Raw genomic sequence first — 9,217 nt, 5'->3', positions numbered from 1 at the left:
GGTTCCATAGGTTGAATAACAGCATGATTCCTTGTAAATCTGTTAAAAGTTGCAATCTGCCCAATTTCTTTTTGATAGGAAAAACAGTGAGTTCCAAGGGCTAAAATTTATCTCTATATGCCCTAGAGCTAATTGCTCATGAACTAAAGTACATAAAACTTCCAGTTTTTCATTAGTTAAAGACCACTGCTCAACCAAAACAGGCTTGGTTTTTAACCATTTTAAAGGAATAGCCTGAGGGGAAGGTGAGAAGGAGGAAAGATGAACAGTGGCCACTAGGGAAAAGGCTGATAGCCTAACCCATGTTGATTGTTTTTTGGAACTGCTGGAAGAGGCAACCAATGTTCTTGATGCTGTTTTCCTAAATCCAAACCTGGCTGGAAACCCATAGATCACATTATAGAAGAACATGCTTCACTATAGGCTGGTATATGCACTTCAGCATGTCACTGTTCCAACAAATCATGTCCTCAAAGATTAACAGGTAATGGGGCTACATAAGTTTGTAAAGTAGCAGGTTGCTGATCAGGTCCCTTACAAGGTAAAATTTGTGTACTTTTTTGAAGATTTTGAGGAGCTTCAAGGCCAATGATAGAGTTTGGGTCTGGCTGTAAAGGCCAGGCAGCAGGCCATTGAACAGAGGATATAGAAACATTAACTCCTGTGTCAATCAGCCCATTAAATTTATGCCCTTGAATAGTAACTGTACACATTGGTCTTTGTTCTTGTAGTGCTTCCACAAGGAAAATACCTGCCTGGCCAGTACTACCAAACCCTGCAACACCACATCTTTTGGTAGAGGTGCCGACAGGAACATAAGGGAGCAAAAGCAATTGAGCCATGCGATCCCCAGAATTAGCCTTCCACGGGACTGAAGAAGACATAACAACTTGTATTTCCCCCATGTAATCTGTGTCTATTACCCCAGTATGAACCCTGATGCCTTGTGCACTGAGACTACTGTGACCCAATAAAAAGCCTATAGTTCCTTTTGGTAAGGGGGCAATGATGCCTGTTTTAACTTTCACTGGCATTGCATTCAGGAGTAAAATTACAGACTTTTCTGCTTGGATATCCACAGCAGTGTTTCCACTTGTGGCTGGGGATAATTCTAAGACTGTGCATGGTATGTGGGAGCAGCTGACTGCAGCTGTTGAACAGGAAATGCTCCCTTTCTTGTTGGGGCTAGGAGCTTGCCCCACTGGGAGTTTCCTGGGAGGGAAGAATTGTCCTTATGAAAAGCTGAGCAGCACTGATTAGACCAATGATTTCCCTTTTTACAATGAGGGCACAATCCTGGTGATTTCCCCTCTGACTGAGGGCAGAAAGGGGAAATTCCCTTTCCTTGATTACATTCCTTTCAACTATGCCCAATTTTGCCACAATTAAAACATTTGCCTGGAACTTTAGATCCAAGCCGCAATCTCACCATGGCCTGAGCCATCATATTGGCCTTATACACTTCTGTGCCAATATCTTGGCAAAGGCAAATATACTGTGAGGTATTCACCTTCCCCTTAAAGGGTGCAATAGCACATTGGCAATCTTTATTGGTGTTTTCATATGCCAGTAATTGTAAAAGAGTGTCTGCAGCTTCCAAATTAATTTGTCTTTTAATTGCTTCATGTAATCTCCTGATGAAATCAGGGTAAGGTTGTTTTGGTCCTTGTAAAATCTTTTGAAAAGATTGTGTTTGAGACCCCTTATTTTCTATTTGGTCCCAAGCTATCACACAAAAACATTTAAGCTGTTTAATACACTGATCATTCATCATAATTTGATTTTGCAAGCCTCCATGTTGGCCAGTACTTAATAATTGGTCCAAAGTTATAGGGATATTATGGGCTCTGTTATGAGCTACCTGCATTTCTGCATGATCTTGCCACCAAGTATGAAATTGCAAATATTCCCCTTGACCCAAGACAGTTCAAGCTAACATTGTCTAATCCATTGGAATAAGGTGCAAGTCATCAGCAAGCCCCTGAACAATCCCCACTGTAAAGGGAGAAGTGACAACAGACTGCTGAACTGCCTTTTTTTATTTCTTTTAAAGTATTAAAGGAAAATGACTCATGAGTATATTGGTAGATGCCATCAGGGTAAACAGCATCTTGACCTGGGAGGATTTGCTGTTCTACCGTAACTGGAAAAGCCAATTGTAATGCTTCTAAATCCCCTTGCCTTTTGGGCATCTAAAATTCCCTTTTGCAGTGGTGTCAAGTGGGGCTCAGCAAGCACAGAAGATGGCCATGGCAGAAAATCAAAATTAGGAGGTGGTGGTGGAGGTGGACATGGGGACACAGGGGCAGAAGGAGCAGTTGGAGGAACAGAAGATTTAACAGAGACACACACTTGACAGGGCTCCATTTCATTCACTACTAAGGGAGGGCTCTCATCCTCATCTTCAGACTCATCTTCATCCTCAGTTTGCAGAGGTTCAAGATCTGATTTAATAAGTGTCCATGTAGACCAAATAGTAACTGGGAGGGGAACTCCCTCCAAATGTAGCTGTTTTAATTCTTTTTCTACCTTCTCCCAATCCACCAATTCCAAAGAACCCAATGTGGGAAACCACGAACAATATTTTTCAATTACTTGTAATAACTCCTTAATTTTACTTTCATTTGCTTTTGTTCCACCCACCCTTAACAACTGTTTCAAAAGAGAAATGTAGGGATGGTATTTTGTGGAACTGTTTCCATTCCCCATTATAACCCTGCTTTAACAAAATGCTCGGGAGTCTTCTTACCTAGAGAAGTAGTGAGGCCTCTGCTCCTCCTCAGTTCCTGTGCCAATATCACACACCTCAGTGGATTAAATGAGCCTTCCCTGGAATGGAGCAGACCAGCTGCTTTGAGATCAAGCCCTATGCTGGGCACCGCTTGTGGCTGGGGGTGATGCAGATATTAAGATTAGAGACAAAAATATCTTTTGGAGATGGGGAGCAGGGGACACAATGCTTGTCAGGTGAGTGTGTCTGTCCTGTTCCCAAGACCCTTATTTATTATGCTTTTAGGGTAGAGAAATGCTTTACTGTGCATGTAGACATTTTCACATGGTTGTTAACATCAGTCTGCAAAATGGGTCTTATCTTAATCTCAAGGACAATAACAGAAAACAGTTCCCCAGATGCATTCTCATGCCTAGGAATACTTTAATGAGGTGTGCCTTGACAGTGTTCTTTCTAGGCAGGAGCCCAGCATTCCAGGTCCCCACCCCAAGTATGCAGGAAGGAGAAAAGAAACTTCAGGCTCTGTTTTCCACAGGAGAGGCTAAACCTGGGTATAATTGCACCTAGGAGTCTCTGCCTTGAATAACTCTTTGTTGCTAAGATGTGGCCCTCTCTCTCTCTAGCTAAGCCAACTTTGTGGGTGAAATCACTGCCATCCCCCCTATGTGGGACCTGACATCCAGGGGTGTATATTTCACTGGTGATGGGAGATATGACTCCCAGGGATGAATCTGGACCTAGAATTGCAGGATTGAGTACACCTCTTTGACCAAAATGGGGATGTGAAAAGAAATGAAATAAAGTTTCAGTGGCCAAGAGATTCCAAATGGAGTTGAGAGGTCACTCTGGTGGGCATTCTCATGCACTAATTGATAATTGTTTTTTTAGATTTTAACACATTGGAATAACTAGAAGTAAATACCTGAAACTAACAAAGAGCAACAAAGTAGCCTTGACTCTTGAAGATTATGTATAGCAATGTAGCTTACAGGGCACAGAACAGTAGTCTTTTCATTGTGACATATTTGATAACCTTACTTTCACATGCTTAATCAGAGTAACTTAAGCCTAAATTAAATTATTTTCTTATAAGCTACAATTCCTTTAGCTTTGGAAGTTATTTTTAAAGGCCAACAGCTAAATAGTAGCAACATGCTATATTTCAAATCACAAATACATCATAACCACTTATATTGTAAAGATGTGGGCCAATTAACAATCACAGGCAAACACAGGCTCACAAACACACACATACCTGGACTGCCAAGCTTTGACAACTATCTTAATTAAACAGTAGGCAAATTCAAGCTGATGCACGTCTTAATGAAAAATAAGCAGCCTGAAAGAAACCTATTTAAAAATAGATTAAGGAACAACAGAGGCTTAAATCTTTTAGTCTTTCTAACAGAAGGGAAATGTTTCCATCTTTAGGCTTAGAGTAAAATTATTGTCTATTTAAGAGGCTAAAATCTTTCCCCATGAGGAACTTCTCATTACAATGACATTGTATTTTAAAAGGTCATCATAAAAGAGGAATTACACATACATGATTAAATTTCTTGTTTGTTAAATCAAGCTTTATTAATAAAATGGAATTCAGAATATCTTACTAGGAACAGCAGCAGGCCCAGCCAATCATGATAGCAAAAATATGTCAGTTTCCTACTATAAGTAGGAAGTTGCTGCTTATCAATTGGCAATTTAAGGTAAGGAAGGATTTGTAAAACAGGTGCAAAGAATCAAGGCATTCTGGCCCCAAGATTGATATTCTTGTAAATATAATGTATTACCTGCAGTACTCATGGCAACAAGGAGAGAACATCCTAAAAGACAGTTCAGTGAAGGGACTAGCTTTATCAAGGATGCCAATCCCACTGCCAAGAATGTTAAGATAGCTTTCAATTAATCTCTGGACATTCAGCTTCATAAGATTTTGAAATTATTATTATTATTATTCTCCATAATCATGTGCGTGTTTGAGCATCTAGCTGATCTGGCTGCTGCTCTCCCTGTCCCAACCCCAAGTCCAGAAAACAACATGACTCAAAAGGGCTATATATCTGTTGCATCACACAAGCCAAACATTTTTGTAAATTTGATAGTGACTTAAAGCAGTTCATAAATAAACACGAGTATTTTGCACGAGGAGAATTACTTTACAAAAACAAAATCATACAACAAAATTTGTTGGAGTCTGATTTACAACATGAATTATGATTTGAAATCATATTTCCATAAGTCTCAAATGTACAAAACAAAAACAAAAAAAGATCAGTTCTGGGCTAGCTGTTTTGCTGCTGAACTTCTCTGGTGTAATCACTCTCACCCATGTCATATTGTTCTTAAAAGTTGAGGATGGAGGTTAAAATCGTTCAAGGAGTTTGAGCTGTACTCTCCTTTGGAGGTAAAGGTAAACTCTATAGCTATATGAGCAATTTTACCACCTATCATCAGTTGATGTAGTCAGTTTCATCATTTTTGTAAGGATTCAGTCTATTGTAAACAGCTTCAATTACATTCTGATTGCTTGCCAATTCACCCTCTGGTGGGAGGCTGGGATGTCCTCACTCGCTAATGTGTGCATCACATGGACTAAGCCTTCCCCTGTTTCTTCATGATTTCTTCTACTCTACATTCCTGGGACTTGTCCAACTCTGCCTCTTTCTTCACTGCCTCAGGTGATACAGTGTTCAACCTAAAGAGACAAAAATACAGGACACAGAACTGTAGTCTTTTCATTGTGACAGATTGATAACCTTACTTTCACATGCTTAATCAGAGGAATTTAAGCCTAAATTAAATTATTTTCTTATAATCTACAATTCCTTAAGCTTGAAAGTTATTTTTAAAGGCCAACAGCTAAATATTATCAACATGCTATATTGCATTTGGAAAATTGATCAATATCACAATCAGGTTGTCTTGACTTCCCCAGAGCAGACACGGGCAGGCAGGTCCCTGGTCAGCCAAGGTGGCAGCAGCTGGGGAGGGGATGGTAGGGGGTCACTGTGATGGCAGCCAGATGGTCAGGCCAGGGAGGGGGCAGAGGAGGGGAGGAGCTGGCTGCATTCAGGCCCCCAGCTCTCGGCACCCTCGAGTCTCAAATCATCTAGCGTTGTAACAGGAGATTTATTGCCCCAGAGGAAGAAGAGATGAGGATTCATCTTTTTTGCTCCCCACCTGACTTGCACCCCCCAACCCCCCTCCCCAACCACCCATTCCCTACCTGCAGCCACCCAACCTCCCTCAGCTCCCAGCTGGGCTTTCACAGAGATGACTGGCTAGTTGATTCTTTTCTTTTCTTTTCTTTTCTTTTCTTTTTTTTTTTTTTTTTGGCTGCTTTGTGGCTTTGATGAATTTGCTGTGATCCAGGGGTGCTCAAGTACTTCTTTTAGACTTGGCCTTTGTCTTGGATTATGCTTCAACAGTCTTGAAATGAGGTCCCTGGCTCCCTCTGTTACAAAGTCAGGGAATGTGAATTCAACCCTTGATAACCTGTTGCAACTCTCTTGGTATGTATTTGCCTCAAAAGGAGGTTTCCAAGCTAAAAATTCATAGCAAAGAACTCCAATGCTCCAGGGATCCACCTTCTCATCATGCATTCGGCCTTCAATCAACTCAGGAGGCAAGGAGTCAAGGGTTCCACAGAAAGTGGCTCTCCTGGAGGATGGGCCTGTACCAACCACACAAAGTCTGCAATATTAAGTGCTCCAACTGACCTGAGGAGCAGATTCTCTAGCTTGAAGTCCCTATGAATAAATTTCTTTGAATGACACTAAGACAGTGCATCTGCCAATTCTGTGATGTAAGTAGCAGTTCTCTGTTCATCAAACTTGGAAAGCTTCTGAAGTTCTCTATAGTTGCTCAAAGAGGTGCATATTCTAGAATTAGGTAAACTCTGGTGGCATCATGGAAATAACCAGTCTGAGAATATTAGGATGCCTAAGATGAAACTGTATTTCTACTTCTCTTCTCACCTGGTGGTCAGTTCCTGCTTTCTTCAACTAAGATTTAAATAATACCTTAAGAGCCAGGATAAATTTTCTTTGTCTTTCTCTTGCCAAATAAACATTACCAAATTTTCCTTTACCCAGCAGGCAACCAATTTCAAAATACTCCAAAGCCCATTGCCTTTGATTCTTCTTTTTTTCTGTTTTCATTCAAGATCTTTCCAGGATTATCTCCAGACACTGGTGGCTGGCACAGCTTACATTTTTGGGTGTCATTCAGTGGCCTGGATACATGATGAGGCACAGGAGTTGGCTGTAATTTCTTCTGCTTCTGAATATGAACAGGGTTAGATTTGGAGACAAGCTTCTGTGCTTTTGCAGGAATGTGCTGGGAGGTATTTGAAGGATACAAGACCTGCTGCACCTGCCCACTACTTGCAGGTAACAGATTCTGAGAAGTCAACTGTGGGGTCACCAGAACATGTTTTCAACCATCACTGAGGGGAATTGTCTTAATGGGTCCTGAAATACAGTTTTCTTTAGATTTGTCCAGGATGTCAATCCACTACTGCCTCCAACTCAGGGCATTGAGTAATCCTCAAATTTCAGCAATTAGTGTCTCATTAGTGACACGGATAATTTTATTAATAGGTTTCTGTTACATATTTTATGATACATTACATATTAAAACTTGTTTAACATGTTTTGAGCCTCACACAAAATCACTAACTGAAATGACAAAGATCCCACTATGTTGAAGAGAGTTCTAAAGAACCATTTTAAAATTGTATAGTTCATCACACTTACTCTTAAAGGAAATCTTCAATGATAAAAGAAATGCTTATTTACAGCACATTTTGATGTTAAGGAAAGGCAACTTTTTATAAACAAGGTGATTACTGACCACCAGATATGTTCATGGCCTGTAATTTCTGGCAGAGGAATAAGAGTTAGCTATTGTTTAAACAAGTTTTGAGGTGAAGAAAAGGGAAAATCTGTCCAACTTTTTTTTCTGGATGCCTATTTTTTGGCTGAGTGCCCTAGAAATTAATAATTACTTTATACACAGCCTTACACAAACTGATGTGAAGTCCTTTTTACTTTTGATTGTAGAGGTAAGAAGTTCTAAGAAACACTGATTTTTACCCCTTTTCATGACAACCTGCATGCTTTAGCTTGGCACAGAATGTCAAGTTTGGAATTTAGTGTCTAGGCAGTAAATTCCAACAGAAAGATGAGCCTCTCAGAAGCTGAAGTTGCTGTAACTGCTTTCCAATTGCCAGGAAACGACATAAATTGTAGGAGATTGAAAAGGTTACCTCTGCATGAGTCCTACTTTATTAGCGCAAAGATAACTAATCCACAGCTACAGAGAATCTCAGTTCCAGCACATTCAATTGACCATGTTAGCTAATGCCATGGGCTGGTGCTTCTAGCCGATGTTAATTTTCTGCTGGAACACAAATCCAAAGAACCATGGCTGCTGAAACTGACTTGGATTTGTATGTGACATTCAAAAGCTTTTTTTTCCCCTGATACCATTAATTTTCAATATAAGCATCAATTTTTGTCATTTCAATATATCCACATGTTACATAAAAACATACTTAAGAGCCCATTTAAAATAACTGTATTAATATGGACATATGGTTAAATGCAGAATGCAATGCAGACACAATTTTCTGTACATTCCATTATGGTTCCCTAGAATTTTGTCAATGTGTATAATACAAAACTTTTTTTTAAATATTTGTGATACCTAGAACAATATAATATTGCTCATGGAGGTTACTCCTGGGTCAAACTGCTTAAATATAAAATCCAGTTATCTTTGGGCAAGTTGCTTAACCTCTTAGTAACCTCAGTTTACACATCTGTAAAATGAGCCTAAGACTTAGCTCAGGGGTGATTAACAGCCAGTACAGACACCCAGCTCAGGTGCCACTCTTGACAGAGCCAGGCACTACTGGGCCAGGTGTGAACATTTGAGTGCTAGAATACGCAGAGTTATAGAGGCCTTTGCCAGGGAGTGGTTCATACGGCCAGGGTGGAAAAAGCACAGAAATGCTGCAAGATTTTAGTCTCAGGTGTTAGGGCACTAGGGCAGACTAGTGAAATACTGGTCTTGTGTGAGTTTTATTTTTTTAACTTTATTAAAATATAAAGCAATAAAAAATATTTCAAACAAAACCAAAACAAAGGAATAAGAAAAACATTCTAAAATAATGACATTGCTTCCAACATATTCTAAGTTAATATAAATTTTGTTTTATAGTGTCTGGCATGCCAATTCTCAAATATTTTAGATTTATATACCAGAATTGTTACAGTTTGAAATGAAGACTTAGTGGCCTGAAGTTTATACTGGAGAACCAAAATTGTCTTCTGGTGTGTTTAAAGACCCTAGTGATTGACAGGATATTTAGACTTCATTTGGTTTATTAGGACAAATAACAAGACTGAAAAAATCCTCCTAAAAAGGTGGGCTGGAGACTTAGCTGATGTGTAAGAGAAGTATTCAATAAAAGAAGTTGAT

The 9,217-nt window shown here is 39.7% G+C and overlaps 1 pseudogene; it reads right to left on the bottom strand.

Moving 5' to 3' along the window:
• Positions 1-470: 470 nt before the first annotated feature.
• LOC119525726 lies at positions 471-7,849 on the bottom strand (annotated as a pseudogene).
• Between the last annotated feature and the right edge of the window lie 1,368 nt (positions 7,850-9,217).

The sequence above is a fragment of the Choloepus didactylus genome, assembly GCF_015220235.1.
Source record: "Choloepus didactylus isolate mChoDid1 chromosome 26 unlocalized genomic scaffold, mChoDid1.pri SUPER_26_unloc1, whole genome shotgun sequence".
In the NCBI taxonomy this organism is placed as follows: Eukaryota; Metazoa; Chordata; class Mammalia; order Pilosa; family Megalonychidae; genus Choloepus; species Choloepus didactylus.
Note: the sequence above shows the minus strand (reverse complement) of the source record. Positions and strands in the feature narration are given on the sequence as shown.